Source organism: Elephantulus edwardii, unplaced genomic scaffold (assembly GCF_000299155.1).
Source record: "Elephantulus edwardii isolate Elephantulus edwardi_28Jun2011 unplaced genomic scaffold, EleEdw1.0 scaffold00064, whole genome shotgun sequence".
In the NCBI taxonomy this organism is placed as follows: Eukaryota; Metazoa; Chordata; class Mammalia; order Macroscelidea; family Macroscelididae; genus Elephantulus; species Elephantulus edwardii.
In genome coordinates, this window is record NW_006399814.1 from 10,281,711 (window position 1) to 10,286,463 (window position 4,753).

General features: G+C 45.1%; 1 pseudogene; it reads left to right on the top strand.

Annotated features, from left to right (window-relative positions):
* The first annotated feature begins 1,881 nt into the window (after window positions 1-1,881).
* The window catches only part of LOC102864998, a 4,170-nt pseudogene continuing 1,298 nt past the window's right edge, over window positions 1,882-4,753 (top strand).

The following is a 4,753-nucleotide window of genomic DNA, read 5'->3' on the forward strand; positions in this document are numbered from 1 at the left end:
CCACTTTCAGACTGGTGAAATCAAGCTAAGAGAAGAGGCTTAGTGAGCTGTCCCAAACTCCAACGTCAATTGAGCACCAGCAGAAGGCAGGAGGAAGGGTAGTGGATGGTCAAAGTGCACACATTGATTAGGTTGCATACTTGATTTGTTGTGATTGTTGTTAGATGCCATCACGTCGAGTACAGCTCAGAGCATCTGAGCACTGGAGCCCATTGTGTCCACATAGCACCGCTCCTCACACACACCTACTCGTCGCATACGACTCCCTCTGTGACTTGTTCCTTTGTCTGCAGGCCGTATGGTTTGATTCTTCTGAGAATCATCAAGCAGGGTTTCAGGGCAAACAGCCGCTGCTGCGCGTCCAGGCCCAGAGCTCGCTTTGCAGAGAAAGGGACAAGGCGCCATCTCGTGGTTATCTCATAACTTGCACGTTGCTCGGGAGTCTGAAGGGGAAAGGCACCCTGAAGGCAGAAAGTGACAGGCTGTGCCTTTTCCCGTCTTGATTATTGCTCATAAAATCAACCACATAATGTTTCCTTACTGCAAAACCTCAGCAGTTTGTCAGGACCAACAAACTATATAATAGAGTCAGGAAAAGTATAGCTCTAGGAGTTGTCAGAGCCGCCTGGGTTTGAATTCTGGCTCAGTACTGTGTAATCTTGCTCAAGTTGCATCCCCTTGGTTTTTTACAGGATCAAACGAGGATGGAAAATAAGACCAGTCTCACTGGGTTGTTAGGACCCAGTTCAAGAATGCACATTTAGCCCAGTCCCTATCCTACCATATGTCTCAGTTCTCTGACATCATGGAGAAGATCAATTGAGCACCAGCGCAGGGCAGGAGGGTAATCTGTGGTCAAAGTGCACACTTGATTTGTTGTGACTGTTGTTAGATGCCATCGAGTCGAGTAAGACTCATAGCGACTGTATGAACAGCCGACCTGAGCCCTGTCTTATTCTGTGCCATCCTCATCATCCCTGCCTGACACACTAGAGCCCATTACTGAAATTACCTTATCAGCCTCTCTCATTGACAGTCTTCTCCTTCGCTGACCCTCCACCTTTCCAAGCATACTGTCTCTTTCCAAGGAATAGCCCCACCAAGCTACATGGCTAAAGTGTGATAAGTAAACTTCACCATCTTTGTTTCCAAGGAGCATTCTGGCTGAACTTTTCCCGAGACATTTTTGTTCGGTCTTTTGGTAATCCATGGCATTTTCAGTACTCTTCTTCAACACTACAACTCAAAAACATCATTTCTTCTTCTGTCATCCTTAATCACTGTCCAGCTCTCAGATGCAGGTAACTGGGAAGACCATGGCCTGAATCAGGCATGTCTCAGTCTTCAAGCTAATATCACTGCTCTTCAACATTTTGGAAAGGTTCCTGAGAGTGGACTTGCCCAATGCAATCTGTCACTGGATTTCCTGACTGCTGATACCAAGGATGTTGGTTGACTGTTGATCCAAGCAAGATGATTTCTAGAAATGTTAAAATACAGTGGGAAGACAGATGACCTTAACCCTGCATTTCACTACCCTGTGAGTTCAGCTGAGTTCCTTGGATGGCATTGCTGTTCCTGATGCTGTGTACTGTCAAGTCAGACTAACTCAAAGCAGACCCTCCAGTGGCTTTCGAGAGGCAGTAAATCACATGGGAGAAGACTCTGTCCACCCTTCTCCTGTGGAGCTAATGGTAGATTTGAACTGCATGTCTGAGATTGTAGTGTAACTTCTCACCACTAGGCCACAAGAGCTCCCTTCAATTATCTCCAAGGCTAGCATAGTTTTCCATAAAGAAGAAATTTTGTGGACAACTCACTGCCTCTGACTCCCAAGGAAGGAAGAACGAGTATCATCCCAGTTTCCCTTATGTCCCTGATATGGGGCTGGTTAGCTTGTGGCTGATGGTAACTGCAGGTGAATAGAAAAGTAGCCACAGAACTGAGAACTGTGAAGAGAGGAGACCTGCTGGTGAAGTGGAGAAGTGGAGAAGAGCATGGTGCTCAGACTGGGGGTTTCCAACAGCTCTGGGAAAATCACTTTAAAGGCTACTTGGGGCCGTGCACTGATTCCAAAAGCTGCATGGTTGCGAAGCTTCAGGTTGTGATGCTTCAGTGTCTTGTATGGATCAGCTTCATTCCATCCTATTAACTATTACTATTGTGGTTGCCCTTTAAGTTGTGGTAACAGGAACAGAACCAAGCGCGCTGTTTTATGTCATCTTCCCAACAACCCTGGGACGGAGGCTCTGCTAACATCTCCTTTTCACAGAAGAGGAAGCGGAAGCTCAGAGAAGTTGTGTGAGTTCTCCACTCATTAGTAACACCATCTCAGCATCAGATTCTTTTCTTTGAGAACCAATTTCCACCTCTGCCTTTCCCAGCCTCTAAAGAGAGAGAGTGGGGGGGAAGGAGAAGGAGAGGGAGGGGGGAGGGGAGGGGGAGGGATCGAAGAGGGGAGGGGGAGGGGAGTGGAAGAGGGAAAGGTAGAAGGAGAGGGAGAGAGAGAGAGAAATCTCCCCTCTCTGTTCTTGAGAAAGACATGCTCTGTACTGTCTCTGAAAATCCACTGGAGGATCAGCCATGGGTTGGTTTTCAAATCAGTACTACTGTAGTCTGTAGCTACTTGAGCCAGTAATAGGGGTGAGTATAGATTAGATATTACCCAGGCTGGACAATCAGAGACTTATACAATGACCTTGTGTGGACATATGCCTCAAGAAAGTCAATCCAAAACTTCCCTACACTGTCTCTTTTCACACTAAAGATCTCGCATATTTAATAGTAAATCTCTTAATGTGAATGCCTAAAAACTAGTTTTGCATCAAAAGTGATCAGGTTGTGACAGAATTTTAAACTTGACGTGGTCGCATGTCAGTCAAGTTGACATATGCAATGCTGATGAACCTAGGGAAATATGTGTGCCATCGTGTATGCAGCTCCTTAGAGACCCAACTTGGTTCTTCCCCAATGCCTCCTCTTGGAATTGTGCCTGATTTTGTTGTCAGTATTCATTTGAATCCATTGAGGAATGCTACAGATCTGCTTTTGTTTCTTGTCCGTGAAGTTCTTAATCCTGAAAGCTTTATGAGAAGACATAGTGAAGATGGAACAGGGCCAAAATCAATACAGCATTAGAGGTTATTTTCTGTGTCCTGTGAGGCGGATCTATCTGGAACTAGCCCTGGCTGAATCCATATCAGCTCTTCCCAGTTTTAGGATCAACTCGTTCTGTATGTGCTTAAGCTGCTTTGGGTTGGGTCTCTATCATTTGCAGCCAAAAAACATACAGCACACCAGCAAGAGTTAAAAAATTAAAAAAAGGTGCAAGTGTCCCTCTCAGAAAGCAAATACAGCTTATCTTTGTAATTAATAAGTCAGTTTATTTAAAAACAAGTATTTATGGATTATTTCTATTGAGTCACAAATTAAAATAATTATATCAAGTTTACAGCCATGAATTTCAACCACCATTAGTACAAAAGAAAGCTCTCTATCAAAAAGCTTTAAAAGGAGTGTTTGTTGAACATAATCAATCTTTTTGTTTATGTTTTGTATTATCAATGTAAATAACTACTTGCAGTCATATGGCAATGTAGGATTGTTTTCAGGAATGCCTAAATAAACCTTTTAACTTAAAAATGTCATTTTAAGAATCTAGTCTGACAAACTTTAGGCAATGGCCTCTATACTGTGTCAGAGATTATGAGGATAGCGTCGGGTTCAGGTCAGCTGTTCATAGGGTCACTCTGAGTTGTATTCAACTCAAAAACACTTTAAAACCTCATAACTGAACCATTAGGCAGTATTACAATAAAAGGAGAAACGGATGAAGTTGTCAGGATTTAATTTTTCTCACATCAGCAACCAACAGCCACAGAAGTAGTAGACAAGAGATCAAATGAAGTATTGCTCTGTATAGATCTGCTTCAAAAGACTCTTGAAAGTGTTAAAGAGAGAGGAAAAGCAAGAGGGAGATGGACGTTGAGAGAATGAGGAGGAAGGCGAGAAATTGGTGTCCACGGGTTACAGTACTTACAGCCAAGCTGCAGCCCAGCAGGGTTACAGAGCTTAGACTGTCCAGCCCATTCAAGGATATGCGCAGACCACCCCGGCATATGGGCAACAAAGTTACAGAACCTATCAGCCCACTGATGTCAGCTATACTCAGGCTCAGACCACTGCAACCTATGCGCAGACTGCCTATGCAACTTCTTATGGACGGCTTCCTACTGGCTATAATACTGTCCAGCCTGTCCAGGGGTACGGCACTGGTGCTTATGATACCACCACTGCTACAGTGACCACCACCCAGGCCTCCTATGCAGTTCAGTCTACATATGGTACTCAGCCTGCCTATCCAACATATGGGCAGCAGCCACCGCACCTGCAAGACCACAAGATGGTAGATAGCAAGCCCACTAAAACAAGCCAGCCTCAGTCTAGCACAGGAGGTTACAACCAGCCCAGCATGGGGTATGGACAAAGTAACTATAGTTATCCCCGGGTACCTGGGAGCTACCCCATGCAGCCAGTCAGCGCATCTCCATCCTACCCACCTACCAGCTATTCCTCTTCACAACCAACTGGCTATGATCAAAGCAGTTACTCTTAGCAGAACTCCTACGGACAGCCGAGCAGCTATGGACAGCAGAGTAGCTATGGGCAGCCAAGCAGCTATGGACAGCAGCCACCCACTAGTTATAACACACACACACACACACACACACACACACACACACACACACACACA